Raw genomic sequence first — 16,839 nt, forward strand, 5'->3', positions numbered from 1 at the left:
AGAAGAAACGAAATTTACCTCCTTGCCGTTCCCAAGTTCTACCCGACAACAAGTGACCCCACCCGACGAAAAAATACTGACCAGTCAGTGCATCAGACCATCAGTGCAGTGATGTGTTCGATTGATTGCCAATATCTGAGGTGTGTGCTCTGGAACTGATTGGTCAGCATCTTCAGAGAGGGGCTGGACATAGGGGGATTTAAGGAAGTTGCAGAGCACGAAATGGCGCTCTGAGCCCTGGGTAAACGGCTCATCCAGACGCGTCTCGCTATGAACTCTTAGCGCTTGCCATTTTGCTGATATACCCTTTTTTCTTCTAAATAAGTTTTATCAATGTGCCAATAAACCTGCTTGTATATATTTTACCAACTTCGAAGATTCAATCCTTCATCAACCCGGAGTCTCTGCACGCTACCAAGTGAAGGCCGGGTCGACTTAGTCCCAGCATCACGACAACCTGTACTGGCACCGATATCTCACTGGTAACTCTAATACAACGTATCGTTTGCAGACGTTCTACAGCAGCTAAAGACGAGAGCCACACGGTAATGGTGTCGGATTTTTTTCTGGCCGTAAAGCCGGGAAAGCCATTCGTTCCGAGACATGCATTCATATTCGCCCGTACAATCCTGTTTGGCATATGTGTGAGGCTCTTGGTTTCCAGAGATTTGATTGTAACTTTATTGCTTTCTTATTTTGAGGTAGACAGAACAGCGTGGTCGATAGTTAAGCCGGAACGCTGGCCTTCAGAGCCGCCGTTAACAGAGCAGGAACCCAGTGCAGCGTCTGCCGAAGGAAGCTTTTGAGAACCACCATCGCCCGACGACACAGATAACGAAGCTGATGACAGGTCTATGGGAGTGCCCGGCTCTGCTTGCAGCGCAGCTGGATGTCGATCCAGGATGATAGGCTGAGCAGCCATAGCCGCGTTCCGCCCAAAGCGCAAATAGTTCACTGTCTGGCTTACGGTACATATGTGGAAGGCGGGGCATCTCTTTAGGTGGTGAAGCGGTAGCACGAATTCGCAAGTCTGGCCCATGCTCAGGAAATGCAGGTAGTGCCTTTAAAGCCTGCGGTGTCGACGAATCTAGCTCCGCCAGCGTGTCACCGAGGGCGCTATGCCTAGCCTTGGTGCACATTTCGGCTGCAGGAATGACTGTGTGGCATTTGGCTTAAGCCACGCAACCGGATGGCGACTGGACGCCTGGAATCTCCTTGAATGGCGTTAGTGGATATCTACTGCTGAAGACAAAGGATGTACGCGGCTAGCGAGATTTTTCAAAAAGACCGATCAGAAGCCACCTTATTAAGGGCACTTCGTCGTCTTCCATGGCTGTTTTTCAACTGTCATGTCACTAAGTCATGTTCATCATCAGTTTGCAGAGAAGACGACCTCTAGTAGTACTACATTTGTTGCATTACTTCTTTGCTACTGTTCTGCATTGTTTAGGCTCATGGAAATATTACATACTGGTTTAGCGTCGCGACCGAGGTGTTCTAGTCGGTTGAGCACGCTAGGTACACACGGCCAGCGGGAACGACACAGGTGACACTAGACAAAGGTCGAACGGGCGCGCACACTTCTTCCTCTTCCTTCTTGCTTCCTCCGTGCTCTGTTTGAGAACAAGTCTGTAACACTTTCCCCGTCGCAGGCGAAGCCCTCCGGGCGAGTCAATCGTCAGCACGAGGATGACAGGGTTTCAGACGCGCGACGTGAGCAAGCTCAGTTCGTGAACAACGTCGGCCACGTTTGCTAAGGCGCGCAATCCGATAGGTGAGGTCACTAATCGCCTCTAGGATGATATAGGGACCGATATAGTGTGCGAGCAGTTTCTGACTTAAGCCACGCTTCCTTAGTGGAGGCCAAAGCCAGACCATCTCGCCAGGGAGGTAGGTGATGGGGCGATGGTGGTCGTCGTAGCGGGATTTCGAGGGCATTTGTGAGGCAAGAGTTCTCAGGTGGGCTATCCGGCGGGCTTCTTCAGCCCGGCAGAGGATCTCAGCAATCCCAGGATCGTCGTCTGTGGAGAACGGTAGGATGGTGTCGAGGATGTGTCGAGGACACCGGGCATAGAGGAGAAAGAACGGACTGTAACTTGTTGTTTCCTGTTGAGCGGTATGGTATGCGTATGTTATAAATGATAGCACAGAGTCCCAGTCCTTGTGGTCGGCGGAGACATACATTGAAAGCATGTTGGTGAGTGTCCGGTTGATTCGCTCGGTCAACCCATTTGTGTGCGGATGACACGGGATAGAATGTCGGAAATGCGTTTGGCACAAACGAAGGAGTTCTTCGACAACATCAGCGGTGAACTGACGCCCTCGGTCGCTGATCAACACTCGGGGAGGCCCATGGCGCAGTATAACAAAGTGCAGCAGGAAGAGGGAGACTTGGTGTGCAGTAGCCGATGGAAGGGCTGCCATCTCACAGTAACGAGTGTGGTAATCAGTGCAGATGACGATCCAGCGGTTGCAAGAATGACACTTGGGAAAAGGTCCCAAGAGGTCTACCCCGACTTTCTCAAGAGGGGATCTTGGAGGCGTCATCGGATGAAGGAGACCAGGAAGAGTGCCGGCGGGGCGTTTGTGACTCGCACACTGAGCACAGCTAGCCACATTCTTCTCAGTGTGTTCACGCATCCGGGGCCAGTAGAAACGTTCTTGAATGCGATAGAGCGTCCGCGCAGATCCCAGGTGTCCCGCAGTATGGTCGTCGTACATAACGCGCAAAACAGAGGAGCGTAGGCTGACGGGCACCACCAGAAGGTAGCGGAGACCAGTGGGAGAATAGTCCTTTTTGCACAGACGACCACTCCGCATACAATAGGGACTGGAAGCTGTAGGGTCCCCTGCAGCGGTAAAGAATAGTTGGAGATTCTCATCTTTCCTCTGCTCAGTGCGGAACGTACGGGTATCGGGGAATGGAGGTAAAACCGGAGCGATGTAATGATCAAAATTGTCGGCGTCACATTCCGTTGTGGGAAGCGGTAAACGTGAGAGACAGTCCGCGTCAGCGTGTCGGCGTCCACTCTTGTACGAAACTGTGTACTCAAACACTTGTAAACGGATTGCCCACCGTGCACGACGGACAGATGGGTCACGGAGGTTTATCAACCAGCACAAGGAATGATAATCAGTGACCACTGTGAAAGGCGGCCCGTATAGATAACAGCGAAACCTACCGCGAGGCATTCCTGCTCAGTGATTGCTTAATTGCGTTCAGGTTTCTTTAAGGAACGACTGGCGTAAACAATAACGTGTTTCTTGTCGCCGTAATGCTGAATAAGCACAGCACCAATGCCAACACCACTGGCGTCCGTGTGCAGTTTCGATGGAGCAGAAGGGTTTAAATGCCGGAGAATCGGATGTGATGTTATTAAAAACTTGAGCTGGCAAAAAGAAGAGTCACACTCTGATATCCACTAGAAGGGAGCGTCTTTGTGGAGAAGGCACGTAAGCGGGTTAGCGATGTACGGCTTCTGTCGAATTGGGTGTGAGTAGCCTGTGTCAATGCGAACCGGGTACGTGTCAGGGGAATGCAACGTGAGCCACTGGGCTCCGAAAAATCAAAGATGGGAGAATACTTGACCAGTAAGGCAGTGATCACCTTCATGGATCACTGCCTTGTCGTGGCGGAGGGGCTTGCGAAATTCGATGAAGTCGTGAGCTCTGCTGTGTAGGGCCACCCAAGATAGACAGGTCACGGCAGAGAGTTCTGACAAAATGTGATTCACTGGAGAAGGTAATGGCAACCCACTCCAGTATTTCCTGCCAAGAAAACCCTATGGCCAGTCACAATACCATTATCATCGATATGGCGCCGGAAGATGAGCCCTCCAGGTTGGAAGGCGTCCCACATGTTACTGGGGATGAACAAAGCGCGATTCCTAGTAGCTCCAGGACGAATGAAGCGGCTGGGCTAAAGCCAAAAGGACGCTCAGTTGTGGATGTGTCGGGAAGCGACCGGAAAGTTCGATGTTGCAAGGAGATATATCACATAGCAACATGGAATGTAATATCTATGACGCAAGGTGAACTGGATATCGTCAAGCGAGAAATGGACAGATTGAACATTGATATCTTGGGTATCAGCGAGCTCAAGTGGACCGGAATGGGAGAATTTAACTCCGGCGACCATTATGTCTTTTATTGTGGGCACGAATCCAAGAGAAGGAATGGGGTCGCTCTCATAGTAAACAGAAGAATGGGCAAAGCAGTGCTAGGGTACAACCCCAAAAACGACCGAATGATTTCACTTCGGATCCAAGGTCACCCTTTCAACATAACAGTTATCCAAGTCTATGCACCGACCACTGCTGCTGAAGAAGCTGACGTTGAGAGATTTTATGCGGACCAACAATGCCTTTTAGACCGCACCCCATCATCAGACGTCGTTTTTCTCATAGGAGACTGGAATGCTAAGGTCGGGAGTGAAGAAATATCCGCAATTACAGGCAAGTTCGGTCTTGGTGAGCCAAATGAAGCTGGGCAGAGGCTAGTAGAGTTCTGTCAAGAAAACAACCTGACCATAGCGAATACTCATTTTCAACAGCACAAGAGGCGCCTGTACACATGGATTTCACCGGACGGTCTGTACAGGAATCAGATCGATTATATTATTTGCCGGCAGCGATGGAGAAGCGCTATACAAGCAGTAAAAACAAGGCCTGGGGCCGATTGTGGCACCGATCATCAGCTTCTTGTTGCCAAAATTAAGCTTCGATTGAGGAAAACGCAGAAAACTAGAAGGCCTTTCAGGTATGATCTGGATCAGATTCCATTAGAATATGCTGTGGAAGTGAGAAATCGATTTCAAGAATTAGATCTAGAAGACAAAGAGCCCGAAGAGGTGTGGACTGATGTTCGTGATATAATACAAGAAGTTGCTACTAAGGTAGTTCCAAAGCAAAAGAAATGCAAAAAAGCAAACTGGTTATCTGAAGAGGCTTTGCAAATACCTGAGGAAAGGAGGATGGCAAGGTATGGGGGAAAGAGAAAGATGCAAGGTTCTCAATGCGGATTTTCAGAAAATGGCAAGGAGAGATAAGAATGTCTTCCTGAACATACAGTGTCAAGCAGTTGAGGACAACAGCCAAATAAGGAACACAAGAGCTCTGTATAACGCAATCAAAGATATCAAAGGAAGCTTCTGTGCTAAGCTGGGCGTGATAAAGGACAAACGAGGCAAGGACCTCACTGAAGCCTCAGAGATAAAGAAGAGGTGGCAGGAATACACAGAACTGTACAAGAAGGACCCGGATGTGCAAACCCAACATAAGACGGTTGTGATTACTGATCTCGAGCCGGGCATCCTGAAGAGTGAAGTTGAATGGGCCTTAGCCAGCCTTACTAAGAACAAAGCTAGCGGAATTGATGGCATTCCAGCTGAGTTGCCTCAAAGCCTGAACCATGACCCTGTTAACATTCTGCATACATTTTGTCAGAAGATTTGGACAACCCTGCAGTGGCCACAGGATTGGAGGAGGTCAGTTTACATCCCCATTCCAAAGAAAGGCAGTGCCAAGTATTGTTCCAACTACCGCACGATCGCGCTTATTTCGCATGCTAGCAAGGTGATGTTGAAAATCCTCCAAGGTAGGCTGCAGCAGTATGTGGATTGGGAGCTTCCGGACGTGCAAGCTGGGTTTCGCAAGGACAGAGGAACTAGAGACCAGATTGCCAACCTTCGCTGGATCATGGAAAAAGCAAGACGGTTAAAGACACCCATCTACTTCTGCTTTATTGATTATGCTAAAGCGTGTGACTGCGCAGATCACAGCAGATTTTGGCACGCTCTCCAAGAGATGGGAGTTCCAATTCACCTCATCTGTCTCCTCAGGAACCTTTATGAAGGGCAAGAGGCCACAGTCAGAACTGGGCATGGTCTTACTGATTGGTTTCCGATTGAGAAAGGGGTGAGGCAAGGCTGCATACTGTCGCCCTGCCTATTTAACCTATATGCACAGTGCATCATGAGGAAGGCCGGTCTGGACGAGTCTTAAGCTGGAGTGAAGATTGCTGGAAAACGTATCAACAACCTTAGATATGCGGATGATACCACTTTATTGGCAGAAAGTGAAGTGGAACTCAAGAGACTTCTGATGCGCGTACAAGAAGAGATTGAGAAGTTTGGGCTTAAACTGAACATTAAAAAGACGAAGACCATGGCGTCTTGCCCTATCAAGTCCTGGAGTATCAATGGACAAGAAGTGGAAGCTGTGACAGATTTTCTGTTCTTGGGCGCCAAGATTACCTCGGAAGGAGACTGCAGCCATGAAATTAGGAGACGCCTGCTTCTGGGAAAGAGAGCAATGGTTAGCCTTGACCGCCTAGGAAAGAGCAGAGACATTAGTCTGCCAACCAAGATTCGTATAACCCGTGCCATGGTCTTTCCAGTTGTGATGTACGGATGCGAGAGTTGGACTGTGAAAAAGGCTGACCGCCGAAGAATTGACGCGTTTGAATTGTGGTGCTGGCGAAGACTCTTAATAGTTCCTTGGACTGCCAGAAGATCAAATCAGTCGATATTGTCGACCATAAACCGTGAGTGCTCATTGGAGGGTCAAATTCTAAAGTTAAAGCTCAGCTACTTTGGTCATCTGATGAGAAGAGAGGAGTCGCTGGAGAAAGATTTGATGTTGGGAAAGGTTGAGGGTCGCCGGAGAAGGGGTAGGCGGCGAACGCGATGGTTAGATGGCATTCTCGAGGCATTGCAGATGAAGCTATGTGATGTTAAGAAGATAGTGAGAGACCGGAAAGCGTGGCGTGACATGGTCCATAGGGTCACGAAGAGTCGGACACGACTGAACGCCTGAACTGAACTGAAGGCCGTTAAAGCGTCACGTTGGTCCCTGGTTAGAGAGCGGCTGATCATCCGATGCAGTTGTGAGTCAGGGGCTGGAGCGGCAGCACTTTCGCCAGGTGCATCAGTAACCAAAGCCACCGACGGGGCGTCGTCTTGGATGCACGTCGCAATCTTCATATTCACAGGCAAAACTACTGGTTGCGAAGAACAATTCATGGCCCACAGCCGTGAGCAGCCCTTGACCACCGGTAGTAGGCAATGAGGAACCAGAATGTATTTCTTTGCACAGTTAGAATGAAGCGGTGACACTGTAGCGTCAAAGGTATCGGAAGCACGACTGGGGCACCAAACTGGGACGCACACCATTAATACAGCTGGCACATTGGTATCCTCTGTTACAAAGAATACATCCTCACGCACGTGTGGCTCCTCTAAGAGTCCAAAAGGAAGGGAACCATCAACGCAGAGTTTCCCAGAGCGGCAGCCGACCATAGCGTCACACATTCTCAAAGAGCCAATACCTAGAATTATGTCATGCGTGCATCGCGAAAGCACTGCAAACTCCGCTGAGAATACCGTTCCACCCAGGGAGTCCGAAGCACTACACATTCCCAGGGGACACAACACCTCACCACCCGCGCCATGAAATTTCACATTTCTGCCCAAAACAAACCTAACTTTGCGTCCTAACCGCTCCTTAGACGATAAACTCATTATTGAAATGGTTGCCCCGGCATTCACTAAAGCCATTGTCGCCACACCATCCACAAGCACATAGACCGTGTTCTTTAACATAACAACAGATGGAGGAATTTCTTCAGGCAGCGCACAGTCTCCAGCGACCCGACCTCCAGCGGCCGCGCTGACTAGTTTTCCGGCAAAGGCGATGCCGACCGTCGCCGTGGCCGTGTGACGGAAAGCGGCGCTCAGAAGAGGCAGGGGGTGGTGAGAAACTTCGATCCATTGGTCTGGGGATATTCATACGAAGATGGGGGCCGTTGCCAATTAAGAGTCGTAGAAACGGTTACGTGGCGGAGCATTTTGGACAGGCCGATCGTAACCTGTGAGTGGGCGGCTGCGGCAGTATCGAGCTGTGTGCCCCTCAATGCCGCAGCGACGGCAAACGGGGGTTGTGCGACGAAAACCTTGTTCCCTGGAGGGCTCCGAGGAGACAGGGCCCATTGGGTAGCGAAACTCGTCTTCATGTATTCGGGTTGGATGCCGGAAATAGCGAGCAGGGGGTGGTTGAAGATGGTGCTCATAGTGCTGATCATAGTGCGACAAGAAGTTAGTCGGGCGTGTGTCGTAGTGAGGCGGGTGACCAGCCTCGAACCTTGGCATCGGGCTGTTGAAGCAAGCGTCCGCGTGTGCCGTATTGGCAGAATTCACAACGGGCATCGAGAGGAGCAAGGAGGGAGGCCCTCGAGAGCCGACAGCGTCAGAGGGCAAAGATGATGGAGACCGTACAGGGGACTCAAACCGCTGCAGTTTCTCGCGAACTATTTGCCGGATCGTCGACTACAAGTCCATGAAGTTGTCTTCAATGCTCGTCACAGATGGAACGTTGGCGAGCCGCCCAAATTGTGGCGTTATGCGACGAGTCTTCAATGTCTCGAATGTGCGAACATGCCGAATTACATCACAGATGGCGTTCAGGTCACCTTTGGCAATTAGAAAATTATAAACATCATCTGCGATACCCTTCAGAAGATGTCCTACTTTATCTTCCTCGGTCATATTAGCGCGTGCTGTTTTGCATAGTTCAGGACCTCCTCTATGTAAGTTGTACATGTTTCCCCAGGTAGCTGAGCGTGTGTTCAGCTCGCTTTCTTCGTGCAAGGCAGTCGCCGACGCACTGGCACAATTTGGTAACTAAACGGTCCCAGGTTGTAAGAGAGTCTTCGTGGTTTTCGAACCAAAGAAGAGCGGTATGTGTTAGGAAGAAACCCACGTTTGCGAGCTGAGCGGCGGCGTCCCATCGATTGTAGCGGCTAACCCATTGATAATGGGTCAACCACTCGTCAACGTCCTCGCCTGCCGCTCCCGCGAAATTCCGAGGCTCCCGATAGTGATGCGAGGAACTGTTCGCTGCGCCCCAGGCCGGTCTTCAGCCTGGATCACCGCGCCACCAGGGGCTGCTTGCGTGTCATTGGCCGATTGCATGGCGCTGGTTTGCGGTTCGAGGCCCGCAAGGCGACGGCTCCGGCGAGGCTCCAGTGGTATCGGTGCTGTGTGTAGTGCCGGGGATTGTTACACGGCTTCTCCATCCCAATGTTACGCCCTTAGCATCGCGACCGAGACTTTGTAGTCGGTTCAGTACGCTAGGTACACACTACCAGCGGGAACGACACAGGTGCCATTAGACAAAGGTCTAACGGGCGCGCACACTTCTTCTTCCTCTTCCTTCTTTCTTCCTTCGTGCTCTGTTTGAGAACAAGTACGTAACAATATTACTTTTACAAGGTTACGTTATTGAAGCTACGTACCTATAAAGCATACATCTGGTTTTTGCCTATGCCCAATTTCTTCTTTACCGCTTTAAGGCTTCCCCCGTTCTTTACAGCATGTTCAATTTTATCCATGTTATACTTCCTTATATCAGCCACCTTGCGCTTATTGATTAGCTTTGGTATCTCGGACAATTTGACCTGGTCTGTTGGATTGGAAGCTTTCATACTCTGGCGTTTCTTAATCAAATCTTTCGTCTCCTTAGACAGCTTACCGGCATCCTCTCTAACTATCGTACCACCTACATCTACCGCGCACTCCGTAATGATATTTCTATAAATTATTGTTACTTGCCTCTATGGTAATGTCGCCATCCTCAGTTAGTGCTGAATACCTATTCTGTAGCGAGATCCTGAACTCTTCTGCCCTCCCCCTCACCGCTAATTCGTTGATGGGTTTCTTTCTTACTAATCTATTCCGTTCCTTCTTCAGATTTAGGCTAATTCGGGACCTCACCATCCTGTGGTCACTGCATCGCACTTTCCCAATTACCTCTACATCTTGCATAATGGCGGGGGTTGAACACATTATGAAGTCGATTTCATTTTTAGTCTCTCCGTTAGGACTTCTCCATGTCCATTTCCGGTTCTTCCGTTTGTTGAAGAAGGTATTCATGATTCGTAAGTTATTGCGCTCTGCAAACTCAACTAGTAACTCCCCCCTGCTATTCCTAGAACCAATGCCATAGTCACCTACTGCCTTGTCTCCTGCCTGTTTTTTCCCTACCTTGGCATTGAAATCGCCCATTAGTACTGTATACTGCGTCTTTACTTTTCGCATTGCCGATTCTACATCTTCATAGAAGCTTTCAACTGCCAGGTCATCATAAATACATATAGGTGCATAGGCCTGTACAACCTTCAGGTTATACCGCTTATTAGGCCTAATTACGATGCCTGAAACCCTCTCATTATTACTATAGAATTCATCTATATTACCCGCTATATACTTATTGACAAGGAAACCTACTCCTAGTTGTCGCCTCTCTGGTAAACCTCGATAACACGGTACATGCCCATCCTTCAGTACAGTATATGTCTCATTCGGCCTCCTAACCTCACTAAGCCCTATGACATCCCATTTCATGCCCTCTAGTTCCTCTAACAGCACTGCTAGACTAGCTTCACTAGCTAGGGTTCTAGCATTAAACGTTGCCAGGGTCAGTTTCCAATGGCGGCCTGTCCAGCGGAGCCAGGCATTCTTAGCACCCCCTGCTGCGTCACAGGTCTGACCGCCGACGTGGTAAGTTGTTCCGCAGCCGCTGGTGACTGAGGGCCGGGGTTTTATGGAACTTATCATAGGAGGTTGTGGCCAATTACTGCACCAGGGTGGCCAAATCCTGTTCTGGTGAGGGAGTGCGTTGCCGGAGGTGTTCACCGGCAACCCAGACCTGTTTACGCAATTCCATCGACACGCGGATTTTTTTTTAAAATCTGGTGGTGAATGGCGCGGCGCCCGGATTTGAACCGCGGTCCTCTTGTATGCGAGGCGGATGTTCTACCGCTACGCCACCGCCGCACTTTTTTTTCTTTATTGCATGAATTGGTACAAATACATCAGTAAAAGATCGTGGTTGCCATGCCCCATGGCGCCATGCCACCGCTGCACCAGTTGTATGCGATAAGGGACAAGGCGGGCAACGTCATCACGAATATGGACAAGATAGATAAAGTAGCCGAGGATTTCTATACAGATCTCTAGAGCAGCCAAAGTAGTCAGGATCGTAACGAAATTGGCGGCAGGGAAAAAGAGTCAGACGTTCCACCAGTGACGGAGGACGAGGTCAAGAAAGCATTAGAAAATATGAAAAGGGGGAAATCAGCTGGAGAGAATCAGATACCTCAGATTTGCTAAAGCACGGGGGGATATCGTGCTAGAGAAACTGGCCACCCTGTATACGCAGTGTCTGGTGTCATCGATGGCACCGGAACCATAGAAGAATGCAAATATTACCCTCATTCATAAGAAAGGGGACTCTAAGGACCTTAAAAATTACAGACCAACCAGTATTTACTCTCTGTTACGTATAAGGTATTTACTAAGGTAATCGCTAATAGAATCAGGACAACCTTAGACAGCAATCAAGCAAAGGATCAAGGAGGTTTTCGGAAACTGTACTCTACTCTCGATCATATCCATACCATCAATCAGGTGATAGAAAAATGCTGGGAATATAATCAGCCTTTATACATAGCATTCATTGATTACGAAAAAGCATTTGACTCAGTTGAAACATCGGCGGTGATGCAGGCATTGCGAAATCAGGTGTTAGACGAGCGATACGTGAAAGTGCTGGAAGATATATATAGTGGCTGCACAGCAACCATAGTTCCGCATAAAGAAAGTAACAAAATTTTCATAAAGAAAGGTGTTAGGCAAGGAGACACAATCTCCCCAGTACTAATCACAGCTTGCTTAGAGGAGGTATACAGAGACTTGGAATGGGAGCAGTTAGGGATAAGGGTAGATGTTGAATACCTCAGTAATCTGCGATTTGCTGATGACATTGCCTTGCTAAGCAACTCGGGGGATGAACTGCAAATAATGATTGATGACCTAGACAGGAAATGTAGAAAGGTAGGCTTGAAAATTAATATGCAAAAGACTAAGGTAATGTTCAACAATATGGGATAGGCTTTTGCCCTGCAGTGGGTATAGTTAGGCTGATGATGACGATGATGACCTATAAAAGCGCGAAAGTTGTCTTATATTAAGTTCCTCTGAAATGGAATATTTCAGACGTGATTTTCACGTGGCTACTTCGTATTTTGTGAACAGCTTGTTGCTCATTTCAATTTGATTGTTTTCTTGTGTTTCCAATGAGACTGAAGTATAGTGTTTTGTTTTAACTGTAATGAGTTAAATAACACTTATCAATATAATTTGTGTCCTTGAATTGAAATTTGAGTGCTTTCAAGTGTTCGTGTGCTTTATATCCCTCAAAACTTTGAGGAAAACTTTAATAACGGAAGAAACCTTCATGAAGTGATTTATGGCTCGTCAATCATGCCGCATGTAAAGTGCAGGTAACCATGCCGCTAAAAATGCGCCACCGTGGACACTAAACATGACCGCATGCATTTCATTCATGTGGGGCACACCTTTGTTTGCAAGACATCCTCCGAGCGAGGTAAGTTTTAGTCACGACCAATGTTCTGTTGATATATATATATATATATATATATATATATATATATATCTTCCTGGGTAATATTCTATGTCAACAGATGTCTGGAGTAATACATGTGTCTAAAAATTCACTATTCCCCTCGGTGATGGTGCCGTGGTTAGGGCGCACGGCTTTGTGCCGAATGATGTGGGATCGAATTCCGGCTGCGGAGGCCGCTTTCGATGCAGGCAAAAAATCAAGCGTGCTGCGCTCTGTCAGTGCACCTTAAATAACACCAGTCGGTCGAAATTTCTGGAGCCCTCTACTATGGCGTCTTTCATAACCTGAGTCGCTTTGGGACTACAGACCTCACAAGCGAAACCAAATATTCACTATATTTATTGCCAGAGTTTCTGTATGTATTTGTGAATTCGGACTGTATCAGTCCTTGATGGGTTCCAATTTCTGGTTGGTTGCTGTTTATCGTATGCTTACTTTATTTATTGCTTTGTACATATTGCAGCTCCAAGTGGTGCTGCAATATGTACAGATATATAAATAGTATGTGCAAATAAATAAATAAATGCAGGAGTTTAGGGGGGAGAGCATATTTCAAGAAATTAAAAAAAGTGCAAGGGAATCATACAAAGCGATATCAACAATAAAATCGAGCAAACAAACAAGCGCAGAAACACACTAGTAGTTGAGATTATGAAGGCGATACTCTACAGTGGCTGATTGCATTAACTAATTCATGCGATGGAAGGGAACAATATGAACCAGGTATACTGTTCCATGCATCGATAATACGAGGGAAAAACTGTTTAAATATATCGGTTCTCTCGAAATAGGTTCTGAGATTCAGTTTATGATTATGCCTTGTGGATGTGCCATGCGCTAGATTAATATAATTAGTAGACAAAAGCCGATAATCACCATGTATGATCTAACAAAATTTTAAGGATTCTACTTGACGGCGACGTAATAATGTTGTCAGCTGCAATGAAGGAAGGGCGGAAGTGGGTGAAATCTTCTGGTGATACTGGTGAAAAATGGAACGAACAGCTTTTTTAACACTTTCGATTTGCTAGATATCAGTTTGTTTATGAGGATTCTATATAACGCATGCCTGATCAAGTATTGGACGGATTAACGATTTATACATCAATAACGTTACATCAATAGGAGCCTAAGCTAAGCTACATCTCGTGTAACATAATTTCTTATTGGCTTTACCGCAAATTAAATCAATGGGTTTTGACTAAGATAGGTTAGTATTGAAAATTATACCCATATACTGTTTTCAGAAATAATTTCCAGTTCTATGCTGCATAATTAAATAGTAAAAACGGAGGGCGACGGGCTATTAGAAAATGTCATCAATACAGAATTACGAAAATTCATACGCATTAGCCAGTTTTCACACCATTAAGAAAATGTAACGAGTGATTCGTTGAGACGATAATGATCATCAAAAGCATGGACGGTGTTATATACGACACAATCATCGGTATATATGCTGTATTTAAATTTGACGTTATTCGGAAGGTCGTTTATATAAAGTAAGAAAAGTAAGGTGACTAAGATGGATCCTTGTGGCACACCAGACGAAACTGGCACGACACTGGATTCACAGGAATTTATGCTACATAGTGAGAGCCGGTGGAAGGTTATATATCTTGTTAACCAAGGTTGACTTTTTTATTACAAGGTTTAGTTTGTGCAGGCGCTTTGAATGAATTACGGTGCCAAAGCTATAGAGAAGTCACCAAATAGAGCATGAATATGGTTTCCAGAATCAAGGCTAGAAGAAATATCAAGCACTAATTCAGGTAATTGTATTAATGTGCCAAAAACCCATCTAAATTCACGGTGAACGTTGGATAAAATGCTATTTCTTTCCAGAAAAGTTGTAATATTGTAACGTAACGTTACACAGAAGGCGCTCGGGAACTCTGGCAGCGAAGAACACCAACAAGCAGTCAGGGCAGCACAAAAGCGGAACACCGTTTTCGCTTCGTCGTCTTCTCCGAATCGCCCGCTCAAATCTTCGTCGTCTATGAATGGCATGTGTCATTGCCCCCCTTCTTGGCAGCATGGTCTCGATGCTGCAAATGCTGCTTGATGCAATGAGCTGACAGATATTGTGCTAGGTTGGTGTGGGATACCACAACACAAAACGTCGCACCATCAGTCTCAAGAATAGTCAGCGGGGCGATCGTGGTAGGGTTTCATCCGGACGACGTATACAACGTCAGTGAACTTGCGTTGTCTGCGGCTTGAGGGACCTCGGGTCGCGGATTCAACTTCGTAAGTAACGTCGCTGAGGCGGCGGAGGACACGATATGGGCCAAAATACCGGCGCAGCAATTTTTCAGAGAGCCCGCGATGACGAACGGGCGTCGAGATCCAGACAAAGTCTCCAGGATCGTAGGCAGCGAAGCGCCGTCCCTTGTTGTAACGGTCAACGTCTAGTTGCTGTTGTAGGTATATGCGCTGCCTTGCCAGCTGCCGCGCTTCTTCCGCACGCGATGTCCAGGTCAAGCTCATCTTCGTCGTCGGTGTATGCGGACAGCATTGCATCCAGTGGAGTGGTCACGCGACGGCCGAAGACAAGCTCGAAAGATGTGTCCGCGTCGTCTCCTGAAGTGCCGTATTATATGCGAACGTGGCATATGGGAGGATTAGATCCCAGGTCTTATGCTCGATATCCACGTACATAGACAGCATATCGGCCAGAGTTCTGTTTAGCCTTTCCACCAAGCCATTAGTTTGCGGGTGGTATGCCGTGGCCCGTCTATGGCTAGTGTGTGTAAGGTTCAGTACAGCCTTAGTCAGGCGGGCCGTAAAAGCTGCCCCGCGATCGGTAATGATAACAGCCGGAGCGCCATGACGCAATACGATGTCGTGGACAAAAAACTCTGCGACTTCGGTGGTAGTTCCATTTGTGAGCGACGCGGTCACAGCATATCGGGTCAAGTAGTCTGTCGCGACAACAATCCAACGCTTTCCTTTACTTGACTTCGGGAAAGGACCAAGAAGATCCATCCCCACTTGTTGGAAAGGAGTTTTCGGTGGAGCGATCGGCTGAAGAAATCCAGCTGGTTTCACGGGTGGAGTCTTTCGGCGTTGACAATCACGGCAGGTTTTAACGTAAGATCACACTGAAGGTAATAATTTCGGCCAATAGTATTTCTCCCGAATTCATGCAAGCGTACGACTAACTCCCAAGTGGCCGGAGGACGGTTAATCGGGACAAGCGCTTAAGATGTCAGGCCGTAGGTGCATAGGCACTACGAGTAGAAATGTCTCTTTTGATCTTTCAAAATTGCGCTTGTAGAGAACTACACTTCGTAAAGCATATGACTGCAAGCCACGACAAAAAACAAGCGGTACTCTACCACCGCGTCCTTCCAGATAATCGATTAGCGGCGCCAACTCCGGGTCCTTGCGTTGAAGGTCAGCCATATGGGATTGCGTAATGGCCCCAATAAAGGGAAAATCGTCGGTGTTTTCCACTGCAGTGGAGTCCAACGGCGCGCGTGACAAGCAATCCGCATCTTGGTGCTTATGTCCCGACTTATAGGCAACAGTGACGTCATACTCTTGAAGACGGAGGCTCCAACGAGCTAAGCGTCCAGACGGGTCTTTAAGGCTTGCCAGCCAGCACAAGGAATGATGGTCGCTGACAATACGGAAGGGTCGTCCATACAAATATGGTCGAAACTTGCTGATGGCCCAGATTACCGCAAGGCACTCCTCCGTTGTCGAATAGTTCGCCTCCGATCGTGAGAGTGTTCGGCTCGCGTAGGCGATAACCCATTCTACTCCGCCTTGCCACTGAATGAGTACCGCGCCGAGGCCAACGTTGCTGGCATCAGTATGTACGTCGGTTGCGGCGTCTTCATCGAAATGGGCGAGTGATGGGGGTCTGTGTAGGCGGCTTCTAAGCTCCTGGAAGGCTTGTTCTTGATCGTCTCCCCACAGGAGGGGTATGTCTTCTCTGGTTAGTGCTGTCAGTGGTTCAGCTATCTTAGAAAAATCTTGGACGAAGCGTCGGTAGTATAAACAAAGACCTAGAAATCGTCGAAGTGCCTTTTTGTCGGTGGGGCGTGGAAAATTTGACACTGCGGTTGTCTTCTCGGGATCAGGGATAACGCCCTGTGCACTGACAACATGGCTGAGAAAGCGTAGTTCCTTTAAAGCAAAGTGGCATTTCTCAGGCTTGATCGTTAGTTGGGCGCCTTTGAGTGCTTGAAGCACGATGCACAACCGGTCCAAGTGTTGCTCGAAAGTAGGCGAGAAAATAATGACATCATCTAAGTACACCAAGCACGACTGCCACTTCAGACCTGATAAAACCGTGTCCATCATACGTTGGAACGTGGCCGGTGCAGAGCAAAGACCAAACGGAAGC

This window comes from Amblyomma maculatum, chromosome 2 (genome assembly GCF_055883805.1).
Source record: "Amblyomma maculatum isolate TAMU_Amacu chromosome 2, ASM5588380v1, whole genome shotgun sequence".
NCBI classification, from domain to species: Eukaryota; Metazoa; Arthropoda; class Arachnida; order Ixodida; family Ixodidae; genus Amblyomma; species Amblyomma maculatum.